The sequence below is a fragment of the Pinus tabuliformis genome, chromosome 7, assembly GCF_031772625.1.
Source record: "Pinus tabuliformis cultivar Carrire ecotype Pingquan chromosome 7, CPIR1, whole genome shotgun sequence".
NCBI lineage: Eukaryota > Viridiplantae > Streptophyta > Pinopsida > Pinales > Pinaceae > Pinus > Pinus tabuliformis.
In genome coordinates, this window is record NC_142293.1 from 83,689,428 (window position 1) to 83,711,956 (window position 22,529).

Here is a 22,529-nt window from a genome sequence, read left to right on the forward strand (position 1 = left end):
ACGTCCATGGAAATCATCAACATTCCCACCCTCGGCCACCCAAGTTGGACATGTATAAATTTGATGGCTCTAATCCGGTAGTATGGGTAGCACAAATGGAACAATATTTCCTTTTGAATCATATCTGAGATGATCCAACTAAAATAAGTGTGGGAGCCCTTTACTTGGACCAAGAGAGATGGAAATGGTGGTAGTGGCATCAGAAATGCTATCCCAGGAAAATAACTTGGCAGGTTTTCTCAAAATCTCTTTGTGACCTCTTTGATAGAGACTCTAATTTTTTGGGTCATCTTACTAAGATCCGACAAATAGGCACAGTAAAGGAATAAATTGCAACCTTTAAGATGTTAGCCATCTACACAGAAGGTCTGGGAGATGAATTCTACTTGGAATGTTTTATAAGTGGTCTCAAAGAAGTCATCCAAACACATGTCTGTATGCACCACCCACCTACATGGATAGACGCTTGCAACAAGGCTATCAAAGTGGAATGTGCTTTAGCTACCCAGTCTCCTCGTCCAAATTTCATAACCAAGGGACGCCCCACCCAGGCTCAGGGTCCTACCCAAACACTTAAGGTTCAAAAGGTGTCTCCAGTAGAAATGGTTGAAAGAAGAAAACAAGGATTGCGCTACTACTACAATGACAAATACTTCCTCGGCATAAATGCAAGGAACCCAAATTCTTTCAAATTGATGTTACTGATCACAGCTCATCTGAGGAAGCCCCACCCCTTGAGGGACCAGAGGACGAAGTTGAGGAAACCCAACAGGACAATGAACTCCCAGCTACGCCAGAGGAACCAATTATCTCGCTACATACTTTGGTGGGCATTTTTGCGCCCCAAACTCTCAAATTCAGAGGATTTATTAAACATTTCCCTGTAGTAGTATTGATTGATAGTGGTATCACTCATAACTTTATCCATCAGCGAGTCGTCGAAGCTATTCATTGTTTTGTCAAGGAAGTCTCTAATTTCCAGGTCCAGATTGTTGATGGGGGGACAATGAAATGTGAAGGCCACTGCGAAAATATCAAACTTCAGATGGGAGACTACCACCTCAAGACCCACATGTTTGCAATTAACATGGGTGGTTGTGACATTGTCTTGGGGGCTGAATGGCTTCGCACACTAGGCCCAATCACCATGGATTTCCAGGAGTTATATATGAGCTTTAAGCAGAATGACCACATGCATACCCTCTGTGGACTCCAGGCAGGTGCTCCTTCTATCATCAGCTCGCATCGCATGGAAAAGTTGTTGAAAAAGGGCATCATTGAGTTATTGCCTAGTTTAATGTCATTCAGGCCATCGAGCCCACTACTCTTCATATTCATCCTAACATGCAACAGGTCTTGAATCGACACCAGTAGGTATTTGACAAACCTAAAGAGCTTCCACCCTCTAGAGGGGAACATGATCATAGCATCACTTTGGTCCCAGGGGCACAACTACCGAATGTGTGCCCATATCGATATCCTTTCGCCCAAAAGAATGAAATTGAAAAAATCATCAAGGACCTCCTTTAATCTGATGTCATTCGTCCTAACATCAGTCCTTATTCATCACCAGTGGTCATGGTGCTCAAGAAAGATGGGGAGTGGCACATGTGTCCACATTTCAGGGCCCTCAACAAGCTCACAGTCAAAGACAAATTCCCTATCCCAGTTGTTGATGATCTGTTGGATGAACTACATGGTGCTAAATTCTTTACTAAGCTAGATCTTTGCTCGGGCTATCACCAAATACGCATGAAAGAAGTAGACATTCCCAAGACTGCTTTCCGAACTCGTGAAGGCCATTATGAATTCTTGGTCATGCCATTTGGTCTCTGTAATGCCCCATGAACTTTTCAAAGCCTCGTGAATCACCTATTGAAGCCATATATCTGAAAATTTTCCTCGTTTTCTTTGATGACATTCTCATATACAGCCTCACCTAGGAAAAACATCTTCAGCATGTAGACCTGCTCCGGAATCATAAATTATTTGTCAAATTGTCCAAGTGCTCATTTGGCATGGAATAAGTCAAGTATTTGGGCCACATTATGGGTCGTGAAGGTATCCGGGTGGATCCCAAAAAGATACAGGCAATGCAAGATTGGCCCCAACCAAAAAACTTGAAGAGTTTGGGGGCTTTCTTGGGTTTCACTGGCTACTGACGTAATTTGTCTGCAATTATGGTCACATTGCTAGACCCCTCACTAACCTTCTCAAGAAAAATTCATTCCTTTGGACTTGTATCACAACAGGCGTTTATGGCTCTCAAATAGGCCATGTGTTCCACTCCTGTATTCTCCAAATCTTTTGTGATTGAATGTGATGCTTCAGGTACTAGTATTGGTGTTGTCTTAATATAGGAAGGCTGACCCTTGGCTTTCACCAGCCAACAAATGAGTGGGAAACATCTGGGACAATCTACCTATGAGAAGGAGATGATGGCCATCTTACATGCAGTAGATACCTAGTGACCATACTTATCGAGGCGGCGTTTCCAAATCCGCACAGACCATCAAAGCCTCAAATATTTTTTGGAGCAACATCTATCCTCGCCCCAACAAAATAAATGGCTGGCCAAAATGCGGGGATATGATTGTGAGATAATTTACAATAAAGAGTGTGACAATGTAGTAGCGGATGCTTTATCACGCCAATTTGAGGATGAAAGCACCCTGCTATCAATCTCTCTTCCCATACCAGATTGGATTAAAGAAGCCCGCAAGGAATGGTTTTCACATCCCTCTCTCTCCCAACTCATTAATAACTTGAGAAAAGATCCTAATTCCTCAGTTGGCTACTCTTGGAAGGATGATATTCTTTGCTACAAGGATAGATTAGTTATATCACCGACATCCGCCCTCACAACGCGCATTTTGGTAGAGTTTCACTCATCTCCCACAGCAATCCATGCAGGCTTTCAGAAGACTAATGCTTGCACTCGTCATTCTTTCTTTTGGATAGGCATGAAAACTGACATTCTTACTTTTGTAGCTGAATGTGATGTGTGTCAATGCCACAAAGGAGAAACAGTCAAGTCACCAGGTAACTTACAACCATTTCCCATCCCTACCTCAATATGGACGAATGTTTCTATGGATTTCATTATTGGTCTTCCGAAGTCAGGCAACAAATCAGTCATCATGGTGGTTGTGGACAAACTTTCTAAATATGCTCATTTTTGCGCTCTACCGCACCCATTTACCCCCACTTTGGTGGCTCAAGCTTTCATGGGCCAGTTCTTCAAACTGCATGGCATGCCCACTTCCATTGTGTCTGATCGTGACTCGACTTTCACTAGTAACTTTTGGCAAGAAATTTTCAAGCTAAAAGGCACCCGACTCCAACTAAGTACTTCCTATCATCCCCAAACTGATGGTCAAACTGCAGCAGTCAACAAATTTTTGGAGACATACCTAAGGTGATTCACTTCAGAAAAGCAACATCAATGGGTACAGTGGCTACCTCTAGTTGAATGGTGGTATAATACTAACTATCATGCAGCCACCAAGATGACTCCATATGAAGCAGTGTATGGTCAACTCCCACCTTCACCTACTTCTTATATCCCTAGATGCTCTAAGGTGCAAGCAGTGGATCAACTCCTACAGAATCATGCAACCATGCTAGCCCATCTCAAAGATAATCTCCATCAAGCTTAGAATCACATGAAGCAACAGGCAGACCAACATCATTCAGAGTGAACATTTCAAGAAGGGGATTAGGTATTCCTGAGGCTGCAACCATATAAGAAAACATCACTCAAAGACAAGGGCTGTCAAAAATTAGCTCCAAAATTCTACGAACCTTATCAAATACTTCAGCACATTGGAGCAGTAGCCTACAAGCTAGCCTTGCCACCAACTTCAAAAATCCATCCAGTCTTCCATGTATCATGCCTCAAGAAAGTGGTGGGGAAGAATTATAGAATTCAAACCAATCTACCTGAATTGGATGAAGAAGGTTCACTTTGGCTCCAACCTGAACAGGTCCTCGATACGCGAGAATGACATTTGCATGGCCAAATGATCAAGGAAGTCCTTGTCAAGTGGAAAGACACCTCTCTAGAAGATGTGACCTGGGAACCAGCCTCTATCCTTCAGCAGTTTCTGCAGCTTCAACCTTGAGGACAAGGCTGCTTTTTATGGGGGAGGGCATGTTAGGGTCCAACCCTCACCCCTTTATTTATGTAATAGGGTTGAGTCAGAGTTATAGTTAGTTAAAGAGTCAATAAATCTCGTATTAATAATTGTAAGTGGTTGACCCACATTTAAGAAAGGGACCACAGTTAGTTGCAAACGGGCCATGGTATTAGATAGATGGTATTGAGAGAACCATGGTACTAACCCATGGTATTGTATGTATAAATCCTATATAAAGGATAGAGACTCCCCATTGAAAATTGTCGTGTCTTATTCTGTAATTGAGCTCTACTCTGCTAGAGGTTGTCCCCTCTAAAAGGAAAGTGAACATTGCTTTCATCTTTGAATAATAAACTATTTTCTGCTTTTTCTCATTTTGTTTTGTGTCCTGGGTTGTATTTCTTCGCATATTTGGTATTCTGGAATTTTCTCACCGGTCAAGAGCATAACAATGGGTGTCTGACGAAACTTTGTTGGCTCTTTCACCCAACCTTTAACAATCTCCTTGGTGCTCAAGTAGTTGGTTTTCGCATAAAAATATGAATCCATGAGCGATTTTGGCTCAGGAAAATGGTAAATGAGATAATAGTCTGTTGCTAGAAAAGAAGCAAGCCTCAATCCGCTAGCACTATTGAGACTCATAACCTTTGGATCTGTATGGGATAGTATCCAACTCACAACGTCTGCACATGGAAAATTCAGATATCTGCATGTAATCCTGTGTAACCCTGACTTTTGGACATTGATATACCCATGTCAGTCGTCCATATCTGCTTTGAAGGTTCTTGCTGAGAAAATTCCATTCACCTTCTGCCATGTGATAGTTGATTCGTTTTCTACAAATAGTTGAGTTTCTCAGTAAATTAGCAAGTAAACTAGCGTACTCTCAACTTCCTCCCCGTTGCTGCTCTTTGTGGTATCCTTTGAAGTAGTTCTCTTGGGTTCCATGATAACAGTGACTAATGAAGAGAAGTTCTCAATACTTGCAATACCTGTGGGAGGAACATGCACTCATGGAAGACATAAATTAGGTTCAACAATTCAACTTACAAAGAAAGATTAAAAAACAACCACATGGACTGATGAGGAAAATTGCGCAATATCTAAGGTGAGGGAGAGATACTGGTTGAGGGAACTGCACATTGTGCAGTCTCAGCAACCAGTGATGCACCCAAAGGCTAGAGACTGCTTAATGTCCACTTCTATATGGGCAGTCTAGGATGGATACTGCACATTCCGCAGTCTTAATGGCCAAGGGTGAAGGCTTAAGCCCTGGAACTGTGGAATGCACAGTTGGGTTAGCCTGGCACTGCACATTGTGTAGTATTAGAGGCTAAGCTAAGATCTTGAACCTCATACTTGCACAATGCCCAGCTAGACAAGGTGATGCATGGTCAGGGGATGAGCAGATCTGCCTGGTAAGAGTATGGGAAACAAGAATATTTGAGTGATGATGCATGTTAAAGTGAATATTTGACTAAGTATGTATAGATTGATGCAAAAAAGTTTGGAATATCAACATGCAAAAGGAAAAACAAACATGTATGGAGAGTTTCTGCAACGACGACCACTAATGGGGAAAAACAAGAAAATTGATGCAACACTTGTGAAAGGCGAACGACGGACACCAACACTTGTACAAGATAATATACATTAGAACTCCAGCAACCATGAAAAAAAAGCAAAACAACACTCACAAATCCAAACGACAAAAAGCGATGGAAAACGCGACAAAAGACGACAAAAGCTAAACTTACCCAAAAAAGCGTCACAAATTCCACAGAAGGCTCCTTGATCTCCTTGGGAATGTTAGAGATCCAAGATCGAATGTTCAAATGAGCTCTAGGGGCACCCATTATATAGATCTAGATTAGGGCTTATGATGTGCATGCCTAAAATCAAGGGAAAAATGACACTTGGCAAAAAGTTCAAAAAATAGTGTGTGCCACCTTAGGGAAACTAATTAATGAATCCCTATTTTCTATAAATGTTTATTTCTTTTTTTTCTTTTTTGCTTTTTTAGGAAACTTGCATGCACACTACCAAGAAGGATTGGGCAACTTCTTGACTCAGTGCATTATGTAGTTTCTAAGCTCAAGGGATGCTTTACGCAGTTTCCATCAACAAGGTTGGGCTTCCATCCAAAATTGCATAGTTTTCATGCTCAAGCTTGGCCTACCAAGAAGAATTACACAGTTTCTGGAGGCGAGCCCAACAATGCTACAAGGTCAAGTCAGAATTTAGCTTGTGTTTGAAATATCTCAAGACGGGATCAGTACATAACAATCAAAGCATGAAAAGTTAAGTCTTTTATTATAGCACAAATACTTGATATGATTAAAAGATAAGCTCCTGTGGACAAAAGAAAGGCTCCAAAATCAAAGCATGGGAAAAATTTGGAGGGTGGTTGTAGTAGCTACAACACTTGGCGACACACTGGTAGAAATCTAGCTCTCTGTACGGGTCTTGTCTCATGCAAAATAAGTCTAACTCTTCAGGAAGTATTATTAAGTTATTTGATCGTCGTAGCTTCTTCACTTAGATTACATTAGAGATATAATCCTTACCATTCTCTTCCTCGGTGACACACTTAACTGAGCCAAGTCAAACTAATTTGTTTTGATTGGGGATGAGGAGTATATAGATACCCAAGTGAAAAGAATTGTCAAAGTCTTAGTTTTCATCTCTGGTGTTGCTCCATTGCTAGCAGGCCTGGATAGTACCCCGACAAAGTTTCCCCAAGAACACAAACATTGCTCCGTTGCTGACGAGCTTGGACAGTGCCTCGGCGGAGTTGCTTGATTCACCTCTCTACTCAAGAAGCCTTTCTCTTCTTTCACCTTTTATTTTATTTTTATTTTCATTTGGTCAAAGCACTGTACATAAGCACTTATTAATTTCATATAGCGGAAGAGGAATCATAACTTATTGAGAGAAGAAGAGGTTGACCCTTCAGAGAAGGATATTTATATACCTCTGACATACTTGTTAAAGTTTCATCCCCTCCTTACTCTATTCGACTTAGTTGACAAGGAACCGAAAATTATAAAAGATCGGTTAGAGTAGGTGGTACTAGTTATAGATTCAAGCATCGTGATTCCACTGTGGTTTTCTCTGAAAATGAATGTGTTTTCCATCAGAATATCATCGACTAAAAGATGCAAGATCCACGTAAAGAGAGGGAATAAATAGATAACCAAGCATTCACAGTAGCACAACTTCCTCTAAAACTTCACCATGCTTGCTTTGGAAACCAAAAACAATCTCATGTGGAAGTTATCCTACACCTGGAAAGAAACAAAAGAGCAGGGTGGAAAGTAAATCAAACAAACAAAATGAAACAAAGAAAACAACAAACTACCCCTACTCCTACAGTAACCGATAATAGCCAAACCTACGTAAAATGAAACTTCCATTGTAACCACCAACGCATCAACTGGCCTATATGGGTGAGGGAATGTACGTCAAGGAATATATTCAATAATAATAATAAGACACAAGAAAGATAAAGCGATGCATATTGTAACATTCAAATCTTGAAAATACACGCAAAGAAATACAAAAGAAAAGCGCATCCAAGACACTTTGTGGAAGTATTACGGTGTTCAAACACACTGCGACAATATCAAACATAGGAAAAATCTTTCGAACTTCTAAACTGGGTGAACATAAAGAAAGAAGAAAACTTGTGTTTCACAACAAAGCTCTCTAGGTATGACTCCTCCAATGATTAAATGATGGGATCATACAAAACAGATGGAGGATGCGAAATTTGAGATACAGATAGATTTTCAATTTGTGCAGAGGAGTGATGAGGCACCTTGAAAGATACATCATTGTTCTTATCAGAATTGGAACTGGCCTCAAGACTACAAGAACCTAACATAACAATCAGCTCAGGCAGAAGTGCCTCGGAAACTTGTGTAAGTTCCAAAACGTTAGAAGATAGATCATCAAAAACCAGTGGCTTAGAAAGGTCAACTATTGAAAGCTCAGAGTTGTGACTAGATGAATCAATGAAGAGATGATGACAGCCATGACAAAAAATTTCAAGATAAAAAACAGATGCATCCTCATGATCTAATGAATCGTAAAGAGGGGAAGATCAAAAACAAGAAATTTCACCCCCTAATTCTTCATGACGATAAAACGATGGATTGGGAAGATCAAGAAGAGAAGATTTTTCCTCTTCGCATTCTACTATAAAAATGACATCCCATGAGTTTTGAGTGTGATCAGAAATAACATCATCAAAAACTGATTCTTTGATATATTCAAAAGGAATGACAAAATCATGGAATATGTCAGGATAATGAGGGAGAGGCGGAAGGAGAAAAATCAACCTTCATCGCAATTTCTTGTTCAGAGATAGACTCCCACACATAGTCATCATAAATAATATCACAAGTTTTTTGCTCAACACTAACTTCATCCTAAAATTGATCCTCGTGAACATCAACAAAAACAGTTGAAACAGGTGAACCAAACAACTCACAATCAGGAGGACCAATGAACCTACAGATGGAGGACAAGGAGATAATACATCATTGTAAACATTAGATTCATAGTCCAAACCTACGTTGAAATTATGAGTATGTGGGGTAGGAGAAGATTGTGGTAAATCAATGGATGAACTCTCAAGTTCTCCCACCTCAACCTGCATAAATGGAGTTATTAGATGAGGGGAAGACAAAGAGTCACTTGGAACAACAACTTCATTCATCGCATAATTACAAGCACTATAACCGAGGTATGTTGGGAGACTTTCGAAAGACTCATATTATTGTGGATTCATCAAAATGTGAACAAGAAATTCAAATTTCTCTGTCATTAAATTCCCATCAATATCATCTTCAGAAAATTCAAAACAAAAATGACTGAAATGATCGTGAAAATCATCAAGAGATTCATGATGTGTTTTTCGTAATCGCATGATTTTCTTGAAAACATATTTATAATCATACATGTCAAAGGCGCGGTAAAGCTCTTTGATGAGATGTTTGAAAGAATGAATCGAAGCGATGGGAAATGTGTAACACCATTCCTTTACGTGCGCTTCAAATGTGAGGACGAACAACCTGCATGCAGTATCCTCACAGTGAATATTGTGTTTTGTGAAAAATTCAAAAAAATGAGCGGTGTGCTCGAGAATGGTTGTTCCACCCTCGCCATCAAATTTTAGATTTGACAAGTCATTAATTATTCCCGTGGGAACTTTCAAATCTACGGTACTAGAAAAACACATTGGGGTTAATATTTGGGAAGAATCCATTAAAGATGTAGAAATTTCAAACAGAATTCATGGGCTCATCTTGTTATTTGGCCCTCCTTCTAGCGCCAGAAATGTTGACGATGCTAGACCCACCAAAATTCAGGGGACCTCCTCGATATGAAGTCCCAATTAGAGTAGCATGCATAACTAATTATTTTCCTTTGAGTGAAGGGTACATTCTTGTTAAGGCCATGGTGGAGTAGTTAAACAATCAATACCACCAACATCAACAAAGTTCAAAAGCCAATGCCACCAACATCAAGGTCCTTAAAGGGCTTCATGCTATTGATCAAACGCCAATCTCATAACCTCGTGCATGATAGAATCAAATGGAAACATTGCAAAACCCCAAACCATGAAACCCTGAAAACCATTAAGTATGTTGAATTTTGAGTGAATTCTAAAAATATAGTTTCTCCATATGAAATCCAATAAGGTCGAAACCACTCTCAAACATCTTGATTCATTTCATCGTAATGTTAATAAATCTAAGTAAAATTATGAAAATGAAAATTAATGGAAATGTCACTTTTACCATTGATTACTAGTGTCGCAAGGGTTGATATGTGTGAGGCAAATGAGAGGGGAGGCATGCTTTTCTTAGAGGGGTTTTTTTAAAAGAAACAACCCCAAATTTCCCTTGAAATGACATCAAAACTCACAAAAATGCATTATGTGGGGTTCATAGCTTACTTGGCAATAAACCAACCAGTTTATGAAGGAACTAACCGGTTTATGGGAAAAACAGTTGGTTCCTTCATAAACTCGTCAGTTTATGCCCGTTCAGACCAAAAAATCAATGGGATGTTGAGAAAACTAAGTTTTTCAATTGGTTTGATGGCCAGGGCTAATGAACTGGCTGGTTTGCCCAGTTTTCGCTTCAGACTGTCCAATTTTGAAAACTATGCTCGAACTAAGAACCCTTCTTTCCTACAAGTTTATCAACCAAATAAACCTTCAACTCTAATACCAGTTGTTAGAAATTAATTAACGGAGCAATGAAATACACAAAATATTCCAGAAACACAAATACAAAAAATCATAAAATAATAGAGACATAGATATACGTGGTTCACCCAATTTGGGCTACGTCCACGGAGAAACATCTAGTGCTTCCTTTTATATTATCTAGCAAAATGAAGAGATACAACATACAACAGATACGTTGTAATTTCCTCTTTTCTCTCACACAATCTCTCTCTCTCTCTCTCTCTCTCTCTCAAAATAATGATGCATGTCCACAATAGAATTCCCTCATATAAACTGAGGGTTGCCTTCTAGGGTAGAAGACCCTAAATTAACATAACTTCTACCATAAGATCATTCACCTAATGAACAACCCCATTGACTATGAAATTACAACATTTTACAAGGCAATTTCACATCTATTTTTAGCTTTGGGGGCAAGCGTGGAGGGTTGTATAGTCCTCCTAGGGTATACACCCAGCTGAAACAAGACCTATGAATTAGGAAGATAATCAGGCTCCACACCCAACATCTAAAGCTTTATATTATTCTTAGCATGTTATCCTTTGAAGAAAACATTTGAATATTTGAACCAATGTTGTTTGGAAAGTCATATAAATGCCTCTATTTCAATCGTTGCAAGATCTACTTTAGTTGAGGCTAATCAAATTATGTTTCCAAGGCTCTTATTTTTGTATGTTTAAATCTTGTTATTTAATTTGGAAATAGTAAAATCATTAGATCCTAATGCCTTAAAGTCACCAAAGACTTATTAATTGTATTAGTATGAGAATTACCTTATGTTATAGTTCTTACCCCTTGCAATGAAAAGTCACCAAAGACTTATTAATTGTATTAGTATGAGAATTACCTTATGTTATAGTTCTTACCCCTTGCAATGTGGCATCACAAGTCCCTTTTGATCACCATAGGTTTGGGCTTTGAAGGAGCGAATGGTGAGATGAGAGGGAAGTGCCACAGTAGGAAGGGTAACATGGAGCAAGCCCACTAAGGAGGAATGTATATATGTTGTTACATACATTTATGTCTCTATGTGAAGAGGCATATTATTGAATGTGCAAGCATACAAGGAGAGCATGATGCAAATATTTATCAAAAGTGTGGTTATACTCTATACATTTTGGTGTCAATGGAGTGTGTTGGCAGTCATTTCATGAAGAAAACTAGGTAACGAAGGGACACCTGGTGCGTTGGAATATTAAGACAAATCACACTCTAAGTGTCCATTATTTGATATAGTGTATGGCAAGCATTTGAATTAAATAACAGTATTAAACATTTCACCAACACATTGCATTACAAACATAAAATAAAGGGCCATCATTATAATTATAGCAACAGGTTCAAAGTCACGACCAATGATTCAATAAGAAGGTAGCATTCAAGCCAAAAAATCACTATACAATGTGTTTTAGAGATTGAAACCAAGTGAAAAAGTGCACTATTGGACCCTAACTCCCATCCCTTCATTCTTTGCAATTGCATCATGTGCCAATCATGGATTGTCTTCTGTGAGCATTTCATAGCATGTGGTTATAACATCATATTGAAAAGGCTGCCTCACATACCATGCCATTTTTAGTTTACCATAAGTTTTCCCTGGCCATGGTCATGGATCGAACTACACATATTGACAACATATAAATGGAGACTACGTTGTTGTGATGAAGCATAGCCAAATTGCAACCATGCTTCATAAACAACGGTCCATGTAATTTGTATTTCAAAATGTGACCCAACCACGCTGACACTTTTGAATGTGACTTCAATTAAGTCACACTTTCAATTTCTAATGGCATATGCAACAATCAGTCGGTGTTGAACTCAAAGTTGCGACTTACCCTCTTAGGAGAATTTGTGATCAGAAAATGTGTGATTGGGACTATGATAAAGAATGTGACCTGCGTTGTTGTCAAAGAATGAGACTTGTGTCAAGGGAAAGGGGATGTGATCAAGATTCTTTCCATATCGTTATTTCAACGTGCTTGGTAAATAATGGAAGTTAATGGATTTCGAGCTATCAATTATTCCTTTCACGTTGTAGAGGTGGAGGTGTAAGTTTCCTTTCAGTCGCAAGGTCACTATTCTGAGCCATAGCAACGCAACCAAAAAATGCAACTATACAACCTATCCCAAGGTCACTAAATCCAAAATGTCTCTTGGAAATGTCAATGGCTAGTGCAACTTGTCATCTTTTGTGACCTAGCGTGCTCGCAAACATGCCTTTATATTTGACTTGATTTGAATCTATTGCAGGTCGCACTTTTGGTATCTATCCTCTACTGTCTACTATTGCGGCATGTGATAAAGGAGAATAATTCAACCCTCACAAGTCTCACTTTATGCCACAAGTCACATGGCCACATTTTCAGCCCTCAGTCATGCATCCAAGAGGTGAGACCTGCCATCCACAATGACCGAGCAACCTCTATAAATCACATCCCTTTCTGCAGCCTCCATAAGCCACAATTTCATCCCTCAATTGAAGTGCGACGTTGACTGTCATTCAAATGTGCGACTAGGAGTAGAGGGATACTCAAGCCTCTAAATTCATAAGTGACTCAATTTGAGAATGCATAAATGTCAACCCTTAGCATACATCACATTTAAGGATAGTGTGACCTTGATTGCCATTCAAATGTGCAACTAGGACTAGAAGAATCCCCAAGCCTCTAAAGCCATGAGTGACTCAATATAGGAATGCACAAATGATGACACTTAGTATACATCACACCAAAGGATGATGAGGGTATTATAAAACAACAACTTTAGAAATAAGAATATTGAGAAAAGGGCATCACTACAAGGAACGCTTAAAAGAGCATTTACACGCCAACAATGTGACGAGAACTCTCACCACGATAATGCATATCCAAGAGCAAAGGTGTATTTATGAGACCATGAGTACCCAAAGAAAAGAAATATCACCCATAACATATTATATATGTCATGAATTTTATAGAAAGAATATATTTGCATAATTATATTACATTAAGGACACATCAAAAGCACAAGCTCCAGTGGCATGAAACCATGCATTAGGAGAATCTTATGAAATGCCATCTTTAAAGACTAATAAAGAGATATTGCCACTCCTCAAGCAATATTTATTACGAAGGTCCTATAATCTTATGATTGATGATGGTACTAATACTTCTATGTCTATGTCAATTTATGATGATTTGGTGCAAGGAAAAGGGAACAAATTTCTCATATCCACTTGTAGAAGGCATACTAGGATCCACCTTTTCTTTTGTAGTGAACCTAATCAAATTAGAACATTTTGTCCAATGAAAAGGAAAGAAGAGGTCCAAAAGTGCTCTATTCAGTGAACAAGAACTCTACAGAGTGAAAAGGAATTACATTGTCCTCACAAGAAAATACAGGGTGAACAAGAATACCTGTAGGTGACAATTTGGTGGTTTTTTATGCTTCAACTTTGTGTTGTGTATATAAATCCTGACTCATCCATCATGGTTTGCATTAAAAATACACCAAGTGCAATTCAAGGTCGATTCCAACCTAGGATAATTCCAAGGAATCCATTTAACTAAAATATGCTCTATGCTTAGACGACAAAATGCAAGGAAAAGGAGCCTTGCAGGGTTTGAAGGTTGTGGCCTATGTGTGACCAATTCCCATTATTTTGGACCATTCCTTGAAGAAGTTTCATAGCAATAGTTCAAATACAAAGAGGGCACCTCTAGTAGTAGAAAAGGATGAGTTTGAAAGTTGGCAGATGATGAATTGGAGCCTAACAAGACCTGGCAAAAGCTACTTGATCTAACAACATCATTGCACCAAAGGGGACTACATAGGGGTATAAGATGTTGATTTAAATGGAGAAAGGTAAGGTTTCTCATAGAAGTCACGCAACTAGAGTTTTAACAAGTCGGAAAACCAATTCCACATGGGATCTAGGAACCCGTTAGCCATACCAAAGGCATAACATTAAAAGGTTGATAGATGCAAGTAAGACATAATAGCATGCAGATAGGATTGTCTCATGACCAGGCAACATATTGGCAATGAGTATCCTATGGTTTCCAAGAACCGTTTGTACTCGCCTCATGTCTCCTCTATTATCATAATGTAAATGTTCCTCATCATTATGTCAATAGCTATACAAATGTCACTTGAGCATGTAATAGTAATTAGAGCATGAGAGAATAATGATGACATTCAAGAGTCATGAGGGTAGGTGAAGGGTCATAGTAGGTGAACAATCACCTCATTTCTATAATAACGCCATCATGCCTCATTTGCAAGGACTTTTAGCACTTGAGCTAGGACCAGTAGTAGATAGTTGATTTTTGCTTGAGAGGTAGAGGCACACTGCTCTTGGGAGCTAGTAGAGAGAGCGGTGGTGAGACAAGGGTTTAGTATTTGAGAGATGGTGTGAACAACCTATGTTTCACTACTGGGATTTGATGATTTGTTGGATATGTGCTTGTATGTGCAGCAACATTAATGAGAAGTTCTCCTCTTTTGGCATTGATTCTCATGCACATATATGTGGTTATAATGGCTATCTGGTATTTCCATTATATGTGTATGTGTTCTTACATGTTGATGTTTGTTTATGAACTAATTCGTTTCTATTACAAGTGTGTTTGATTTTGAATCTTTCCTTCCTTATTCCACACAATGCTAGTAATATATTGGTAGCTAATTTGCAGCTAACCTCTGACACTTTCCTCTTATACACGTCTGAGAGAATTTTATCTCACTAATCTCTCTTGTGGCATGTGTCTTGTTGTTTTTTTTGTTACATTCTTGTATCTTGTCCTACAGGTCATCAATTTTAGGTTAACCTCACTACTACTTTCTGGGCATTTATCCCTTACCCTCACTTTAACATCTCCTAATTTGATTTCCATGAGAGAAAACCAACATGATGGCAGTTGGGCATACATATCAGATGGGGCTCCTATCCCAAATGGTGTGAGGCCTAATTAGGGCTTCACACTGGGAAGACCCCATCGGTATCGGTGACATCCAACACCGTCAACAAACTTATTTCCCAATGTCCTAGGTTTTGTTGTGATGTGGTTAAGTATGTTCTTTTCAATGTCCCATGCACAAAACCAAAGGGCACCATCATGCCTCTTAATATCACAAAGAGGTACTTCAAGGTCAGCAACACCCAGCCGCTAGCATCTTCCCGACCCAAACCGATCAACTCAAATGATTATTGTTAACCCAACCCAATCTAGTTTTTCAATTATAGGAGTTTTCCCAAATCAACTGAGGGAGTTTTATGGTTGTTGACTATGGACATATGTTAAAATATACTATTCACATATTCCACTAAATATGTAACAATACCCTTATATGCATAGAAATGACCCAAAATTGGATCAAGAGTGTATTTTAATGGAATGTGTATAGTTTAGTATAAGTTGCATCAAAGGTGGAAATGCACATGGTTACCCAAATATAGTGGCATGAACTATTGAAGATCTTGTTTATATTTGATCATGCTATGTCCAAAATAAGATCTATATCAAAAATTCGTGAGTGCTTATTTGTGACATACCATGTGGTAAGTTGGTGGTTAGAACAGGGGATGACTATTCACAGTCGAAAAAGGGTTTGGTGTTTAATTTAGTGGATAAGGGCGTGGATTTATAGGTAGTAATAAAAACTATGCATTTTCCACTCAGACCAAGGATCATTTAGGTGGTCCAACCTTTAGTTGTGTTAATTAATTGGTAAGTAATTAATATCAATTGTTAATTTAGGGTTTCGAACGATTGTGGTTCTCTCCACACTAATGTGGCCATCACCGCTACATTTAAAATGGTAGGGTTAAACAGGGGGATGTTACACTAATGGTATGATAGAAGGTATGTCTAATTACTCTCTGAATTTTTATTTATGTGAACATTTCTTATACGGGTGTGATAAGGGCAAAGGGAATAATACAATTAGTGCACAATGATTTGTTTGGACTTGTGTTGGTTCCATGTTTGGGTAAATATTTGTGTTATGTCTTGTTTATAAATGATTTCTCGAGGAATACATGGATTTATTTACTCAATAAGAAATCTAAAGTGATTTACAAATTCAATGAGTTTAAGGCTCTTGCGGGAAACCAAATAGAGAAGAAAATTAAGGTGTTGAAGACAAATAATGGTGCAGAATTATACGAGAATGAGTTTGAATAATTATATAAGGAGTGTGGTATACCAAGGCAAAAGATTACTGCACGCACACCTTAAAAAAATGGATTTATATAAAGAATGAACATGATTATTTTATGGATAAATTCCTTCTACGGACAAAAGCAATCTGCTTAGATCTAGTGGCTTGATGTAGAAACAACATAGACAAAATTGTTGTGCTTTCCTTAGAAAAGTTTAAAATATGGGAAGAATACTTACTTAGAATATGATGCAAGTGTCTTCCTTCTCCCTGCTTGCAAGCTTTAATTCCAACTCCAATTTCTAAAAGTGCAACCTGCAAAACATCCAAACGAGAAAGAGAACCAAAACATACAAATAACATATACAAACAAATCTAAACAAGAAGGCAAGGGTTCATTGTTCTACATATGCATAAATGACATATAATATATAGGAAAACAAGACATTTTTGTATTAATAAAGTAGGAGAAGATTGCAATCCTTGTAGGCCTTTACCTTGTAGATCTCTCCCTGATATCTTGTCCTTACTTTGCCACAAAGCAAGCCTTTAATCATACCTCAAGCACATGGATGGATAATGGACCTCTAGGCACAAATCAACAGCATGAGGGCATAACTAAGAGTCTCCAAAATCCAACCTAGACTTTATGGGAGGTAGTGAATTTATAGGGTAAATGAGGTGGTTTGGGATTTACCATTCTAGGGATTAGATCCACATAAGGGGGAGGTAAGTTCTAAGGGATAAGAGATAAGGCCTCAAGGTTAGGAGTTTGTGATATTATCCAACAATAAATGGTTAAAACTACCTTCAAAGCTTCTAAATAGAGAACCTTCAAATTAATTTTGTGTTTTTACTAAATTTTAGAGGTCATCACACTTACAGTTAAGGAAACCTACACTGATCAACACAATTTCTATGTGTGCAAGCTACAACATTGCAGGTTACATGAAGGTTAAGTGCAATGATCTCAAAATTAGGATTTTGAGCTAGTTTAACCTAGAATTCTTGCAACTTTTGAAGACAGTATGCTTTTAGTTGTGCAGGGGATAAATGCAAAGTGTTAGTGGATGATGATTGATCTGGCTATAAGGCCATTTGATTGGATGGCGATAGAATGACCTATAACAAGGATGTTGATGGAGAAATCAAGTAACATGCTTAATGGTGCTATGTTAGAACAATAATTTTGGGAAAAGGCAGTGGACACTGCGTGTTACCTGGTAGATAGATCACTCTCAATAGTGTTGGATGATAAGACTCCACATGAGGTATGGATTGTTAAGAAAACATCTTAAGATATATGGATGTTATGCTTATGTTTGTTGATTTTTGGGTAGATTCGAGAGGTATTCCCGAAATACACAAGTTAAAACCAAAAAAAAAAAACAAAATTTAATTTAATTTACAAAGAGACATGTCTCTTTGGGGCAAACCTAATATCATTATAAAAAGTCACCTGAACTTCTCATTTACACACTTATCACACACATATTTATCTCTGTCACACACATAGGAAGTAATCTAAGGAAGAGACTAAAGTTTCTAAGAAGTTGAATTCTTTGTGTATAATTACTTAATGATGTTCATATATCACGAGAAGTAATGTAGAAAATCGTGCTTATATAATTAGCACTCGAAAATTAATATGGTATTAGTGCTTTGGTGGAGAAAGGCCTCAATCAAGTATTAGATTTTTGGGGTTGTTACAATCTTTATGTACACCATATTTATTTTTTACTCCTAGCTAAATTTATGCAAATAATTCCATAAATTATGGTGCACAGTGATTCCTGTAAATAAGTTTAATTACCATAATATAAAGAATGTATTGCAAATTTTATTTTACTTCTCTTGAATTTATGAAAAGAATCACATAAATTATGGAGGAACAATTAACAAAGTCAAACACTATGTGGGTGGATTATAGCCTAATTCCAATGGAGTAAAATACAAATTTTAATATGAGGAGAGATTTAACCTCATAGCACCAATGAGTAAATGGTTAAAGAATGTGTTTGGGTTTAATAACAACATAGATCCGGTAGTTTTCATAAGGAATTAATGTAGGAGATTTAAAGGGCATCTCAAAGGATTCTCCTAGGATCGAGCAAATCATCTAAGATCTGCCAAGAAGTCTAGACCATGCTCATGCCACTTGAAGTTGGATCAATTGGTAGCTTGGTTAAGATGAAGTATTCTTGATTAATTGATATCATAGAATAGGGTTGAACTAAGCTCTAGAAAGCAGAGTAGTAGGACCAAGATAAGGGCTCATCTTTAGGCCTTATTGAGCAGTTTTAGGAACAAAGTTGAAAGATACTCCAAAGCCAAAGGGAGCTGAGGAGAAAGGTTTCCAGTGATGTGATTCATAGGGTGTTGATGAAAGTTGAAATTATTAGGGTTGGTAAACCCTAGAAGACTATAAGCCTTGATAAAGAATCCATTGGGTTTATGGATAAAACCTTAGAGCTAGACCTAGATTGATGTTTCCATTGAAAGAAGAAACCCTAGCTCATGCCTGAAAGGAAAGGAAAGCAACATGTTGATGATGAGGACAAGGATGAGCATTTATAGCTTGATGAGATTGTAATGCTTCCAATAGGAATGCAAGGATCAATAGGGAATTGAATATTCGCTACAATCCTCATATTAAAAGGACCTCCTAATGAGGGTTGTAGGTACATTGTGAAGGTTGCCAAGGCTTTGGTAATAGATGGAAGCATTGGGAAGAACAAAGAAAATTTTATGACAAGAGGATTCTCCCAAGGTGGAGCACAAACTCAGCTAGAGAGATTTGTGTTCAAGAGGGAGAAATGGAACAAGACATCTAAAACCATGTTAGATGACTATATGAGCTTCTAGTTTAGAGGGAGCATAGAATCAAACATAGTATAATGATGTAGCTTACTAAAGATCAAAGGGTCTCTCTTGATGATAAGGAGCAAGAGGCTCCCAAGTATTTGGGTTCAGGTCCTTCTATACATGTGGAACATTCTTTAGATCATCAAGAAGACCTAGAAGGTACCATCAAGCCATTAGACCCACTTAGGGTCATTGTTCTAGAATCCAAGAAGAGACTCACATGGCTTCAAAGTACATTGAAGGATGCAGAGGGACATGCATCTCCCTTTGGAACTTTCAAGGAAAAAAAATTCCTAAGAAGTACTCTGGATATGTAACAGTGATGAGTCACATCATTGATCCTGATCCATCCAGCTATAAGGAGGAAACATTCCATCAAGTTTGGAAGCATTCCATGATGGAGGAATACAAATCCATTATGAAGAATTATGTGTGGGAAATTGTGTTGTGACCTAAGGGGAAGTCAATGGTAACTTCCTAGTTGATTTAGAAAAATCTAACATGTAGTAGATAGCAACATAGAGAAGTACAAAGTGAGATTCATGACAAGTAGGTTCTCCTAGAAAGAGGGAGAAGATTGTGACAAGATGTTTGCTCTAGTTGTCAGCTGCAATTATGTTAGAAATATCATTTCTATTGCTTTGGAAATTTCACGAGGTGGATGTGAAAACCACTTTCCTCAATGGAGTAATTGAGGAAGAAGTGTACATAGGACCACCTTAGGGCTTTGGGGTTCATAAGAAGGAGTCTCACATTTTCAAACTGAAGAAGAGGACTTTATACGAACATAACATGTACCTTGGTTTTTATGAGCTTGTAATCTTGTTGATGACTTATTCTTGTGCAGAGGAAGCGACAATGGTAGGAAAATTTTCTTATGGAATAGAGGGAGCAACTAGTATTACCACATGAATCCTTGCTTCAATGTCAGAGGAAGATGGATTCAGAATTCGAGATAATGGATCTAGATTTGATGCATTACTTCCTTGGTTAAAGGAAGTATACTAGTGGGATTTCTTTAGAGGATGAACTACAAGATTACCTAACTAGATACTTAGAGATAGGAGATCTCTAAGAGCAATATGCCCTATATGAGTGGACCATGAAAGATAGAAAATATGCTTCAGTGACTAGGAAACAATAGTGGCAAAGGACTGCCACAACAAGATCTATTTAAATGTTAAAGGGAGCACCTAGTCAGAGTGATCGAAAAGCAGTGGTGGTGATGGATTCAATAAAGAAAGCCATCAGTTTATGGTTGAGCCAAGACTTGTGGCACACCATGTGTTGAGTTATAGCCATGGTATAATTGGATATGGATTGAGATATGTATCAAATGATGAATTATCACTATTGGGATATAAAAAGTATGATTGGTGAGGGAGTGTCCAAGATAGGAAGAACACATAAGGATGTTGCTTTAGTTTGACTATCGCACTTAGCATTGTAGAGACTAAATGTATTGCGACTAGTTTGGTGAGATGTGAAGTACTATGGCTTCATAAGTTTCTCACGAGATTGTTTGATTAGGTGTAGGAGATGACCACGATGACAAGTGGAAGCACATTGAGATCAATTACCAAGGCATGGTACAAAAGGGAGCAATGTGGCTTCGACACATTTCTATAGATGAGCAGGTTGTTGATATTCTCACAAAGCCTTTGTCCATAGTGAAGTTTCTATACTTCAGGGATAGGCTTGGTGTGGTTGAGAATGTTTCCCTTGGTTAGAGGGAGTGTTGATGTTGTAACATCAAGTGGTAGTCTTTCTCCCTAGGTCAAGGATATTGACAGGTCAAGGGTATTGACCAGGGGCCATGTAATGTGGCTAGGGAGATTGGCTCAGTAGCATCAAGGCCTAAAGTGCCCCCCAGTCATGGGTTACCTGACCATATTACCAAGGGTTACTTGGGTAGTGGGTAGAGTGAGTGACTCATGGATCATTACCTTGCTACGGGGGCCCACAATATTCAGTAGCAGGAGGATTAGTGTCAGTCAAATACTATGGAGTGCAAAGCACATTTGACATTAGAGCAGGAGGCTCAGTAGTAGAGTTAGCAACAACACAATTTTCCCAGTAGATATTTGCAGACATAGTTGATTCAGTTTTTTTTTTGTATTTTTTGTTACAGATGTTGCAGTAGCAACAACAACAGTGACAAGAGTTGCATGCATAACATTCCAAATGTACCAGATCATGATAGAGTTGAATTCTTTTCTTGTTGGGAGGGAGTGTTGAAAATAGCAACAAGAAATGTTAAAAATAGCATCAAGAAAAATCCTAATTTAATTTGTCCCTGAATTAAATTGTAATTCCACATCTCATGACAACTTGTAATAGTTAACTAAGTTAATTTGACATAATTAACTCAGTTAATTCAAGTTGAGGGTATAAATAGAGTCATGTAGAGTGTCTCTTACAATTAGAAGCACTAGTTGAGTTTATTCTGAGTTGTAATTATTTAATTCAGTACAACTAAGTTAAAGTCAGTTAAACTACTTCCAACCGATGGAGGAATTAATGGGAGGTCCAATAGTGGGGTGTAACTTACTGTAGTGGGTTGTAACTTACTGTAGTGGAGTGTAACTTACTGTAGTGGGGTGTAACCTGTGGTAGTGGGGTGTAACTTGCGGTAGTGGGGTGTAACCTGCAGTAGTGGGGTGTAACCTACAGTGATCAACTAGTAAACTGAAGATTCACTCATAATTAACCCATGCATGTCTAATCAAAGAAATACCCGGTTGAGATTGGAGTTTAAGGACAATGTACTATCAGTTGTAAAACCATCTAAATTAAACAGATGGTGCATGCAGTAAGAAGAAGGCCTAAAATAAATCATTCCTTAATTAGAAAATCACTAATTTTAACCATTCGAATTGACTTTAAAAGGAGGAATGAAGGCACAAGTTTATTCATTGTTTTGGTGAGCATGAGTTGGTGAGACCAAGCAATAGGAAGCACAAGTTTTTGTGTGGATCTTGTGAGGGAAAGGAAGTAGGAGCTTGGAAGGCTAGGAATTTGGCTAAGTATTGGCCAAAGGCAGTCAGTCATGCAAAGGATAGAAAATACTTATGCAATTTGAGCAAAGCATATTGTATTCATCCAAGGCTTGCCTAGGA